Raw genomic sequence first — 13,305 nt, forward strand, 5'->3', positions numbered from 1 at the left:
TGCGAGCATGGACCCCCGGCCCCTCCCCCCGCGGGGGTCACGGCCGGGGGCTCATGCCGGCGAGGGAAGGGGCGAGACGGCGCGGAGGGCCGCCCGAGGCCCCCTCCCCGGGGCCCCCAGTCCCCTCCCGGTCCGGGGAGAACGGAACCAGCCCGAGACAAACAGACGGGGAGACGAGGGTGGGGTGGGGGTGGGGCGGCGGCCCGGCCCGGGGCGACGCGGCGGGGGGCGCCCGCGCGGTGCGGGTCCGGCGAGCGCGGCCCGGGGGATGCTGGCGGCCCGGCGGCCTCGCTCCCCCTTCCCGGTCTCTCCCTCTCTCTGCGGTCACATCCGGAAGTTCCACATCGGAGATGCTTAACCCGCTGTCCGCCGGGGCGCGGGGGTGGGCGGGGCGGCCGCCTCGGAGCCCCCGCCCCGCCCCCGCCCGGAGCCCCGCCCCCGCCCTGCCCCGCGCGCGGTGGGGGCTGCTTTTGTATCCGAGTCTCCGGGAGTCTCATCTCGCCACCACTCCCGCCGCCCTCTCCCTCCTCCCACCCCGCGCGGTCTTCTCCGCCTCCGCCTCCGCCTCCGCCTCCCCCTCGGCGGCCACAGGTCTCTGTCCCTCGGTCCCCCGCCCCCTTCCTCCGCGCTCTACGCCCTTTTCCGTCTCTCTCTCTCTTTTTTCTGCATCGAGTCTCTCTCCGTTTCTTTCCCTTTGTCTCTGTCTCTGTCTCGCTCTCCCGTCTCTGCCCCACACACCTCTGTCGCTCTCCGCCCCGCCCGCCCCCACCTCCCGCGGGCCCCCTGCGCCGTCGGCCTCCCCCTCAGCCTCTCTCTGTCCTCCCTCTCGGCTGTGAGACCGGAGAGGAGAGAGCCAGAGGCTGCAAGTAACCAAGCCCCCCATTTTAGTTCTCTTCTTGTTCTGCCCCCCTAACTACCCTCTCCTGGGGGGACAAGGACACCCCTACACCTGTGTATGAAGCCACCTGTGTGTGTGTCCAGCTGCGCCGGTGCATCTGGCTGGCTGACCATGCCTGGGTGTGAATGTGTTTGCAGGGTGAGCGGGTGCGTTGTTTCTGACCGTGGGGTGAGTGTCGGGGGGCGGGGGTGCCCGAGTTTGTGCATACACAACGTCTGAGCCTTGGACTCGGGGTCAGCACGGGTGTGTGACGCTGTCCCCGCTGCTGGAGGCGTCCTTCTGACCCTCTGCGCACTTTGACTCCTGCCTGTGGGAAGGTTCACAAACTGGAATGTCTCAGGGAGTTTGGGGAATCCCCCAAACTGAGGGCAGGTGATTGGCTGGCTACACAGACTCCAGAGGGAAGGTCCCCATCTTTCAGCTGGTTCCTGGAGGAGGCCGGACCCCACAGCCTTCGAAACTGGTGTTCTAATGAGGTGAAGAGTCGAGCAACAAAGCCTTACCTAGCACCTACTATGTACCGGTTGTATTCTGGGAGTACAGCAGGGAACAAAAGACAAACTTCCTGGCCTCATGGCCCTCACGGTGTGTTGGGGATGGGATGGGGAGAGAGACCAGTGAAGTCAGTAAAGGTGTAAGTATAAAACGATGCTTGGAGGTGAAAAGTGCCCTGACTCAAAGCAGAGTCAGGACAGGGAGAGTGATGTGTAGAAGCTGGACAGGGAAAGTCCTCGCAGGAGGTGACGTCTGAACAGAGGCCTGAAGAGGATGAGGGAACCTTGCAGACCCGTGGTCAGATCATTCCAGTTAGGGGAACAGCATGTGCAAAGGCCCTGGGGCAGGAATGTGCCCATGTGCTAGGAGGCTGCAAGGGCAGGAGAGGGTGGGGGGAGAAGGGAGGCTGGGATTCCTTCCCTTGCTGGCCTTTTCTATGCTAAGGGTCCTTCCCCTCTGGTGCCCTTGGATTCCTAGGGGGGGGGCGGGTGTGTGCAAATATGCTTCAGGACACCTGTGGGGCTTGGGGCTTATGTGTCCACCCCCCGAGGAAGATGGCCCATAGTGTGCATCATATTTTCACAAAGGGATACTTGACCCCCCCCCCAAAATAAATGTTACAACCCATCGCTCCAGAAGGATAATGCCAAGGAGAAGCCAGACAATGATCCAGGGAGAAGAGAACAGAAACTGGGGGGAGGGCACAGAGACCCAAAGAGAGGGTGACAGACCCAGAGAAGGGCACAGAGACCAGGGAGAGAGGGAGCCAGAGCCAGGTAGAGGCTGAGCGGCGGCTGGAGGCAGCGCGCCACCCCTGCTGGGCTCTCTAAGGATATTTTTACGACCCTCATAAACAGCTCTACCTCTGCAGCAACCTGCTCCCCCTTCATCTTCTCCTCCTGTGGAAATTAAGCAAAACCGCCCGGGCGGGGCAGAGGTGGGACGGCAGGAGGCACAGCCCGAGGGGTTGGGGTTAGGGCAGAAGCAACGCCCAGCGGGAGAGGGCAAGCGGGTGGGGGGGCGCCTAGGACAGGTCCCCCCTCTCTGAGCCTCAGTCTCCCCACCTGCTGGATGAGCAATGGCCTGGGTTGCGGGGATGAGGAAGAACCAGTTACACCAGGGGGTGCCAGGACTCGGGAGGAGCTTGGCGCTCCCCCAGAAGCTCTTGTCCGCAACGGTCCCGCCGATGACGCTGGCCCTTTAAGGAAGGCGGAAGGGAAGGGGGTCCTTTAATCACTGCCACAGGCACCCCGCCTCCCAGATAGGGGTTTTGGAGCAGAAAATTAATTTAAATCACTTTTTAATTAAAGATGCAAAGCTCTCCTGTGTGTGCCCCCTACCAAGGCCCTCAGCTGAGGTTCGGGGTGGGGGGCCAGGGGTCTGGGCCCCCAGCCTCACTCTGTGTTCTGGGGGGTGCGCTGAGGTCCCCTCACCCAAGCTGCTTCTGGAAACAACAAGTGTGGCCTGGGTGGCAGTCCCAGTGAGGGGTGAGTGGGCAGAGGGACAGAGGTGACTGTGTCTTAAGTGGGTGGGGGTCTGGGGAGGCCACGGGGGGCGGGGGGGGATGTGCCTGGGAGGAGAGTGAGCTGTTCCTCCCACTGCTCTCTGGGCGCAGAAGGCCCCTCCGGCCCCCAAAACAAGGGGGAGGAGGGGCTTAGACTCTGGGGCATAAATCTTTTTAATTAAAGAGAGGAGCAAGACATTGGAAAGGGAAAAAAAAATCAGAGCGTCTGGGAGAAAAATGGACGGGAAGGCGAGGGGCTGGAGGGAGGAGGAGGCGGGGTGGGGGGGGCAGCCGCTTTCTCCCCGCACCCGTCTGTCTGTGTGACCCACACATAGTCCCACCTCTCTCTGGCCCTGGGCCCCCTCGGCTGAGCCGCCTCTCTTAGACAAATGGTCCTGGGACCCTCAGACCCCTGGGTCCTAGGGGAGGGAGCAGATGGGGTCCAGGTCTGTGTCCGGTGCAGGCTGACCCCAGGGGCGCTGCATCTGTGAGGATGGCGCTGGGGCCCCTGGGTGCCCGTGTGGGACTCCCAGACGAGCCCTGGCCCTGGGAAGGGCCTCACCCGCCAGCCTGCCGTGCCCCGTGTAGATAGGAAGGCCCCATCCACACCTACCCCAGTGAGCCCTCCATGAATGCATTGGGGAACCTCCTGGGTCTTCCAGCACAGGCGCCCCGCCCCCCGCCGGGTGGCCGTGGATCTCTCGGTGGCCTGGGCAGGACCCTCTTGCTCACTTCAGTCCCCCCACCCCCAGGGACCCCCAGGATCTGCTCTCAGAGGCTCTGGAGCTGAGTGAGGAGTTGCTCAGGGCCCCTGGTGTCTCTCTGTCTCTCCCCCTCCCCCCGCCATGGGCTCCTGCCTCGGTTTCCCCTCTTTATCATCGGCTCTGCGTCACCCTCCCTCTGTCCTCCCTCCCTCCCTCTAGGACTCTCCAAGGATCTGTATCTGGGCTCAGGAGGATCCGGGGGAGGGGCCTTCTAGGTCTCGCTTTCTGTCCCGGCTCTGTGTCTGTCTCCTTGACTGTCTGTCTCCTGTGTTGCTCAAGTCTTTTTCTCTCTACCTCTGTCTCTGCGTGTGTCTCTGTCTCCATACCTCATCTCTCTCTCTCACTCTAGCTCTCCGTCTCCCTCCCTCCCCCTCCCCCACTCCATCTCTGGGGACCCCTGTCTCCAGGCCTTTGTGTCCCCCCACGCCCCACCCCCGCCTGTGCCTGGTTGCTGCCTGCTGCCTGGTCTCTGCCCCTCGCTCCCCTTCCCCGCTGCCCAGGCCTCTCAGGAACGCATCGCCCCCGTCCCCAGCCCCCCTCTCCTGCCTGGCCCGGCTCCAGGAGGAGGAAATATTTATCTTGGTGGGATCCCCCCATCCCGCTCCCGCCCCTCCACATGCCTCCCAGGCCATCCATCACCGGAGCTGGCGACTCGGCCGGCTCATTTGTCACCCGCTGCCTGCCGCCCCGCCAAGCAATCATACCATTAGCCATGGCTCGGCAGAGGCCACCGGGAGGACCCGGCCTGACCCGGGCGGGGGAGGGGCCCCCAGACCCCTCCCTTCCTGACTCCCTGTCTTTCCCGGGATCTGGCTTCCTCTGCCAGTTTCTCTTTGTGCCTCTGTGTCTCTTTCCTGGGTCTCTTCACTTCTCTTCCGCCCCTTCTTCCTCCTTCTCCTCCTCCTCTCTCCCCCACTTCCTCCCTCCGTCTCTCTCTCTCCGTGTCCCTTCCTGTTTTGGACGTCTGTGTGTCTGTCCATCCGTCTGTCTCATGTGTCTCTCCCTCCATCTTTTTCTCTCTGTGTCTCTCTTTGGATCATCTCTCTCTGTCTCTGCCTCCGTCTCTGTCTCCGCCTCCGTCTCTGTCTCTCATTCTCAATCTCCCTCTTTTTCTCAGTCTCTCCCCCTCCTCCTGCCCCCTCCGCGTCTCTCTCTGTCCCTCTTTCCTGCTCCATCGCTCTGCCTCTCTGGGCCGCAGCCCTGGGACCCTGGCTCCTCTCTCTCCCCTGTCCCCCACCTCACCCTGCTCTCGTCCCGACTGTCACTGTCGGCCCCAGCGCCTTGTAATCTCTGGTTTTCTCTCCACACCCCCAGGCAGCGCCCCCTCCGGCTTTGCGTGCCGCTCTCGGGGCTGGGGGGTGACTTTAAACCTCCGGCACCGTCTCTGCCCGATGCCGCTCTCTCCCTCCCGTCTCCCTCGGCGTTGCGCGGCAGCCTCTCTCCGCTCACTCTGTCTCCATCTCTGTTTCTGTTTTCTTCTGGGGGCCCCTCCCCCTCCCCCCTTTCAGTTCCTCGTCCCCTCCCGCCCTGCGGCCCCTCCTCTCCTGACCCCAGCTGCCCTTGTTTAATCCATCATCCTTGACATTTCCTTCCCTCCACCTCCGGGGGGAAAATGGCAGGGACAGGGCAAGGGCTGGGGGTGGGGGGTTAAAGAAGGGAAGATAGCAAATACCTCGGGAGGCGCTGAGGACTGAGCCCCCGTCCCTTCGCTCCCACAGCCTGAGTGCCTGGAAGTCCTCCCTAGAGTCTGACTTCCATCCTCAGGGGGCTCGGCGGGGACGCAGAGGAGGTCCAGGAGCCAGCCCTTCCCTGTTCCCTGGAGGGGCCAAAGCTGTGTGCTCTGCTGGGGGCGAGCGGCCAGGAGAGGGGGAGACCCGGCACGGGCCTGCCTCCCCCCCCTCGGGTGCCCATGCATTTTCCCATTGGGACAGGGAGGCAGGGAGCTGCCCGGGCAGCAGGCACCCCGTCCAGACCCCTGTGACCAACAGCAGCTCCCCATACTGGCAGCTGCCACCCCTCCCCCAGCGAGCCCTCCAGCTGGGGGTGGGGCTGCTGGGAGTCAACCCCGAAGCAGCCGCCTGTCAGCCTCCAGGGGCAGGGGGATAAATGCCGCAACTCCTCCCCCTCCGCTTGGGCACCCAACCAGGGCCCTACCCAGTCCCCAGCGGAGCCCGTTGCCCGCAGGCGGTGACCCTTCTGTCAGCACAGCCCTTAAGGTCTTCCTTCCCTGTCTCCCACCCAGTGTCTCTAAGAGCCACCTCCCATGTAAACCACTCGTCCCCTGTCCTAGCTCAGGCTGGCTCTGGCAGAGCTCCGCCTAAGCCGGTGGCCAGGCAGGGACGTGGGGGATGGGCAGGGAGAGGCGCAAGGGGAGACATGACGCCCTTGTGATGGTGAATTGTGTATGTCCCCTCGGTACCCAGGGGTCGAACTTTAATCCCGATGTTGCTGCGAAGGTAATTTTCAGATGAGATTCACATTTAAATGAGTAAAGCAGGTGGCTCTCCAGGAGGTCGGTGGGCCTCGCCTCATCAGTTGAAGGCCTTAAGAGCAAAGACTGAGGTCCCCTGAGGAGGAGGGAGTTGTGCTGCCAGGCTGCACCTGGACTTGAGCGGCAGCCGCAGCCTTCGCCTGCTGGCCTCCGCTGCCGAGCTGACATGCCAGCCCCTGCAATCGCACGAGCCAATTTTAAAAAACAAGTCTCCATCTATCTATCTATCCCCCCATCCTATTGGTCTTGTTTCTCTGGAGAATGCTCATTAATGTACCTTCCAAACCTAAAATGCTGTGAACATGTGAGACATGGCAGAGAAATAAAGAAACAAAGGAAGAAACAGAAACAAACAAATACAAGAGTTCAAGATTTAGCATTCATCGACAGAAGAACAGATAAGCAAAATGCGGTATCTTCATACAGCGGAATATTATTCGGTCGTAAAAAGGAATGAAGCCCTCATCTACCCTGCCACATGGATGAACCTCAAAAGTGTTAAGCTCAATGAAAGAAGCCAGACACAAAAGGCTACACATCGCAGGATTTGGCTTACATGAACTGTCCAGAACAGGCAAGTCCACAGAGACAGGAAGTGGATTAGTGGTTGCGGGCTGGGTGAGGGGAAATGGGGAGTGACTGCTAATGGGCACAGGGTTTCCTTTGGGCGTGATGGGAATGTTCTGGAACTGGACAGAGGAAGTGGTTGCCCAACATTGTGAGTGGACTAAATGCTACTGAAATGTGCATTTGAAAAATGTTTAAAGTGGTACATTTTTAAAAAAGATTTTATTTATTTCTTTTTAGAGAGAGCGGAAGGGAGGGGGAAAGAGAGGGAGAGAAACATCGGTGCAAGAGATACATTGCTCGGTTGCCTCTCGCATGTGCTCTGATGGGGACCAGGCCCGCAACCCAGGCATGTGCCCTGACTAGGAATCGAACCGGCGACCTTTTGCTTTGCAGAGCGATGGCCAACCAACTGAGCCACACTGTTCAAGGCTAAAATGATAAATTTCATGTTAAGTGTATTTTGCTACAATTTCTTTAAAAATGGTTCAAGATGTAGAGATACAGAGAACCAAGAGACGAGAGGCGGCACCGAATTAGCTCTAAAGATGGTGTCCAAGTTCCTGTGGCTGCTGTGACAAATCGACACAAACTCAGCAGCTTAAAACAAGGCAAATCTGTTCTCTCCCAGTTCTGGGAGCTACAAGGACAAAATCAGTCCCCATGGGCCACAGTCACGGTGTCGGCAGGGCTGTGCTCCTTCTCGCAGGTGGCCCAACACAAAAGCTTAAATCAAAACCTATTTTTTTGCTCATCAGTTTTCGTTAGTGTTTGTGTATTTACTGTGTGGCCCAAGACAGCTCTTCTCCTTGAGTGGGGCCCAGAGACGCCACAAGGTTGGACGCCCACGTGAGGAGAGGGTCCCGGCCTCTTCCGGCTTCCGGGGGCCGGGGCAGTGCCTTGCCCGCGGCGCTCCCACCTTCAAGGCCAGCGCCTCCAAAGCTCTGGCCCGTCGGCACGGGCCTCCTCTTCTGTGTGTCGTATAACGTCCCTCTGTCTCCCCCTTACAAGGACCCACATGATTGCGTTGCGGGTCCCCCCAGATCACCCTCCCCGTCTCAAGACCCTTAACGACACCTGCAAAATCCTTTTTTGTCACCTAAGGTAACAGTCACAGTTTCCGGAGATTAGGACATGGATACCTCTGGGGACACCCATCATTGTGCCATGAAATTCCTCCCCTCCTTCCAGGCACATGCTCCCTCCAGCCAGAGGTGGCACCTCTTTCCCTGCCCTTGGAATCTTGCGACTTGCTTGACCAACAGGACATGGTGGAAGTGACTGGAGGCTTTGCAGTTTCCACTGTGGCTCTTAAAACCTGCCACTATGCCGTTAAGAAGTTGGTCTAGGCAAGTAAAGAAGGAAGAGGGGACGGCCACAGGGAGAGGTGAAGGGGCCCAGACCACAGACAGCGCCCCCTGCCGGCCACAGATGACAGCATCTTGCACATTCTAGCCCCAGCCAAACTCCAAAATGAACGCATGGGGAGCCCGGGTCAAAGAGGGACAGAGGCCTTTGGAAACAGACAGGGGGAGGGTCAGCTGTGCAGACACAAAACGCAAAGAAAGAGAGACAGACACTGTCCAGAAAGGCATGGGCTCTGGCCAAAAGCCCCCGTTTTCAGGTGACAGGCAGCACCGACTGCCAGGCAGGCAGGTGAGTGGGTTCCCTTAGCCATCAGCTGACACCTGACCGCAGACCTGTGAGCCCCCAGTGAGAGAGAAGAACTTATCATTTTAAGCCATTAAGTTTTAGGGTGGTGTTTGTTATGTAGAAACAGATACCAAACCAGGATGCTTGGAGGGTCAGGGAAAGGTGGGTGAAGGACAGGAAGTCAGGGGAAGGGGAGGTCTCAGGCTGCAGATTTATTTGGGAGAAACAGGCTAAGGCCCTGGGGAACCATTTGGAAAGACGAGGCTGCGGAAATACGGATTTCAGAGATTGGGGAAGGTCAGAGGGTCAGGACTGGTTCCAGCTGGGGGCCTTGGTCTTAGAACTAGTGATGCAAACGTCCTGGGGCTCCTTGGCATGAATTCCAGGGGTGGATTCATCCGGTGCCTATAATCTGATTGATGAGAGTTTCTGAGCATAATCTCTGTGTGTTCCTCCAAACCTGTTGCAGAAGAGGCTGTCCCCTGTCCTTCAATATCCACTCTGCCACGTTTCCTTAAAAATCCTCTACGATTTTTAGCCTGATGACCAAGAATAAAAACTACCTGTTCCCCCAGCTGCCCTGGCGGCTAAGTGTGGCCATTCAGGTCTGGTAACTGAGACGCAGAAGGACATGATACATGGAACTCCTGGTAAAGGCTCCAGAGAACGCTGGATCCAGGACCTCTCCTCCAGTCTCACCCTCTGGCTGCAGTGTGCGCCCTCTGGGACTAGACAGATGCGGGCCATACTCTTGCTCTGTCAGAGCAACAAGAAAAAGAAACTGGGTTTCTCATGGTCCTCATGAGATAGGGTTGCCATACCAGAGGTGGACAGTTACACAAGAGAGAAATACATTCATCTTATTTAAACCACACTTATTTTTGGATCCTTGTTATTCACGTCTGTCAATAAAACATTCACAGGAAGCCCTTATGAGGGCTTTGACAGACCCCCTCTCCGGGTTCTGGAAGTCCCTGCCTCCTCTGGTCCCCAGGCTGGGGGTGTTAGGGCTCCCATCTGCCAGCCCCAGCGCCGCGCCATGCCCTGTCCGTTCCCCACGCCCCGCACCGGTCTGTTCACGTTCCTTCCTTACGCTCGCCTCACCCGCCAACTCCAGGCCTCCTGCTTCCTCCCGGGGTCCTGCTACAGAGTCCTTGGCCTCGCAAGTCCCAACGCGGCCACCACCTCTCGCACCCTGTCTCCCTGTGCCGCCCAGTGCGCTGCGACCCTGGTAAGAGCAGGAACATTGGGGTCATGGCCGTGTTCCAGCAGAGTGCCAGGCACAGAGCAGGTGCACAATGAATTAAAGACTCCCCAGGGCTGGAGGGAGAGAAAGACTGGTCCCCGTCGTCCAGTTGTCCCCGGGTTTGGTGGCCTAGCAACTGGGACTCAGGCGGTAAAGCAGGTTCATGGGGACCCTGCGTGTCTCTGTCCTCCGGAGGCCGTTCATTCTGGGGTGGTGCGCAGAGGGCAGTGTGCGCGCGTGGATGTGTGTGGGGGAGACAGAGGGGGAATATGGGATGTGAAAGCGACAACCGCGTCAGGAGTACCACTGAGCTCCTACTGTGTGCCAGGTATTATTCGAATGTATACATAATGTAATATAATTACAATGAAATATATAGAATTTAATACACTGCATATAATTCTAATAAATTATATGGATTAAATTGCAATTTAATACAACAGCCCTGTGAAATAGGCATCCCTAGTCCCATGATTATTATTGTCCCCATTTTCCAGATGCGGCCACTGAGGCACAAAGGAAATAAATCTCCATGCTGTGCTGCCTCCCACGACAACTCATTTAAATCACTCCCAAGCTGATGCCCAGCGGACTCCTTCATCCAGGTGGGAATCATGACGTTTGGGGTGGGACGAAGGGACATCTGTAAAGTCCCTCATCTGGTCCACATCCCGAGCTCTGGGTACACCCAGCACTGAAGCTGATACCTTCCTCAGCTCCCTGCCGCCGGCCTCATGCACTTCCTGCCTCTACACCGCCGAAGGGTGGCGCTGTCCCGTTGTGCACCCTCACTGTCTACCCTCTGCCCTTCACTCCCCTGAGCCTCAGTTTCCTGCCTGTGCACAGGGAGTGCTTGCTGGGACCGGAGGCCGTGCCCACCAGGAGAGCCCAGCACAGTGCCCGGCACTGCAGGCTTCCCGTGACTGCCGGCTGCTGTCGCAAGCTTCAGTCCCCCAAAAGCTCCTCGCCCTTGTGTCAAAGCTCTCCCTCTCCCACCTGTCCCCACCTTGGCAGGAAAGCCTGCTCATGCACCATCTTCCTCCAACAACTCCCCTCCCTCCTTCCAGGTTCCCCAAAGTGTGCCCTGATCGGTGTGGCTTAATTGGTTGGTCATTATCCTGCAAAGCTAAAGGTGGCCGGTTTGATTCCTGGTCAGGGCGCGTGCCTGGGTTGCAGGTTAAGTCCCCGGCAAGGGCGTGAATGAGAAGCAATCGATCGATGTTTCTCTCTCACACCTGTTTTTCTCTCTCTCTCTCTCTCTCTGTCTTCCTCCCTTCCCCTCTAAAAATAAATAAAATATTTTTTAAAAAGACTCTCCAAAGTGTGGTCTACACGTTCTCACTCGGTTTCCACAGCTGCCACTCCCTCCTCGCTCTAAACCGGCCTGACTTCTGCCCTCACACCCCTCCCAGGGTCACTTCCCAGTTTCACCCCCGCTCTGCCTCTCCGCAGATTTTGACCCTGTCCCTTGGTTTCAGATGCCCCAGGTCCCCACCTATCTCTCTGGGGAGTCCCTTTCCGTTGAAAGTTCTCCCATCTCCCATGCACCACCCCCCTCAGACCTTGGAGCCCCTCAGGGCACTGTTGGCACATTTCTCACCCTACACCTCCTCCCAGGGCAGCCCTACACCCTTCTCAGTCTGGGTGACACCTCGTGGCCAACAAATCTCGAATCTCTCTCCGGCGCAGCCCCGTCCCCTGAGCCGCAGGTGTTCCTCCCTGACCTCTCCTTTGGACGTCCCGTAGGCACCTTGCCCTCAGCACGCACCCACGCGAATCCAGCACATTCTCCAAGTCCATTCTTCCTACTTAGCTTACCTTCAAGTTCCCCAAGCCCAGAAAAGACCTCACTCTCCACCTTTCCCCCTCCTGCTCTGCGCCTGGAGAAGCTGTGGCCTATTACCTCTCTTGACCTCTGGCTTCTGCTCCAGGGTGGGTGGCGGTGTTGGTATTTCCCTCCTCCGCTGCAGCTGCAGCTGCAGCCTCAACTGTTCAGGCGACTCAGCTCACACTTTCAAGCTCAGGGAGGTAGGTGCTCCCTCTACTGCTAGCTCCGGGTACTGCACCTTTCCCCTTGTTTTCCTTAATTGAAGCCTGCGCATCTTTTGGCATCCGTGTCGTCAAACTCTCCCTGGTTTAGTCTCCCCAAGTGCACTGTCTCTCTCCTGCCAGGGCCCCTATCCCTTCTCTCTCGGAACCGCCCCCTCTCACCGCCTTCTTTCCCGCCACCCGACTCCAGGGCCCCTCCTCAGCTGCTCCGGCCTCCTCCCAGATCTCCCAGCCTCCAGTCTCACAGGTAGCCAGAACGAACGTTTGGAAACGTAATTCAGATTATTAATTGCCTGCCCCGCCCCCACCCTCCACTGACAGCCCTTCCACAGCTCGCCTTTGCTCTTAGGCCAAATTCCAAGCTTCCTAGCGTGGCCAATAAGGTCTCTCATAATTGGTCCTCTTGAGGTCTCTTCACTCCTCAAACCCTTATACTCCCTCCATTCACTGTAACCACTTGCACAAAAGAGCCAGTAATTTACCAGTCTGCTCATCCTTCTGTAGGCTGCGCCCTTCCTTTATCTGGACACACACACACACACACACACACACACACACACACACCCCTCTCCCCCTATTCCAGCATTCTGAGAAAGTTAATTGCTTTATTCAGGAAACCCCCATCAACCCCAGCTCCTGCTCAGGCAAATTTGAGTTCCCAGGATGCCCTGTAAAGAGGAACATTTCGTGGCTGATGGATTCGGGGCGTGGCTAGGGAAGCTCCGCGGTGATTGGTGGGGGCGTGGCCGAGGGAAGCCTGTGGACCTTCGGTGAGGCTGGTGCACGTGGGGGTGGCCGGCAGGGGATTGGGGGCCTGGAAAAACCCCCATTACCTGGTCTATTTCGCAGCTGCGGCAGTCTCAAAGACCTCATTATCTCCCTCCTCCTGAATCCCAGCTTCTCACGGGAAGGCTTGTTTCCCAGGCAGAATTTCAAAGTTTTTATGGCAACTTTTACAGAAATCACAGAGAAAAGAGACAGCGACCGGTGCTGATGAGCTGCGAGTAGAGAAAGGGAGCAGGAAACAGGTCTGGGATGCTGGGCGGATGCACCACAGGACGACAGAACGGTAGAAACCGGTGGGCAGAAGGGAGCTATGGGGGTTGCAGGGTCATCCTCAGGCCCCCCCGGGGTGGGCAGCACCCCCCACGCCCCACGTGTGTCCTCTGGGCGGGAAACATCAACAGTAAGAAAATGCACATGGCCTCTCAACAGATAGGTGGCCTCCAAAGTTAAAAATGCCCACCCGGACACCCTGGCCCCTGTCCCACCCTCCCACCCTCCCCTGCTCCCCATCGGGCAGAGATGTGGCAGCATTTGCTGGCTTGTAGCGTTGGTCCTCTGGACCCCTCGGTCTCCTCTTCGGGGGTCCTGCCCGGATTGGCTGGCACCGAGGGCAAAAGGAGCCTCCTGGATTGTCGGCGGAGATGGCAGGACTCCCTTTGAGTCCCGGCCTCCTCCCCAAAGTCGGTTTTCATGGCTGGGGGAGCCTGCTGCCCTCTCAAAAGGAAAAGTCTGTCACCCCCTTTCCCCAAGACATGCACCCCCCCATGACCCCCCACCCCGCACACACTATGTACACACGCAGGCCCCCCTCGAAGGCATGGCGGGGCTCTCAGAGGTAGTGGAGGAGAGCGG

This window comes from Pteronotus mesoamericanus, unplaced genomic scaffold, assembly GCF_021234165.1.
Source record: "Pteronotus mesoamericanus isolate MK-2021 breed Mesoamerican mustached bat unplaced genomic scaffold, CSHL_Meso_final scaffold_137, whole genome shotgun sequence".
NCBI classification, from domain to species: Eukaryota; Metazoa; Chordata; class Mammalia; order Chiroptera; family Mormoopidae; genus Pteronotus; species Pteronotus mesoamericanus.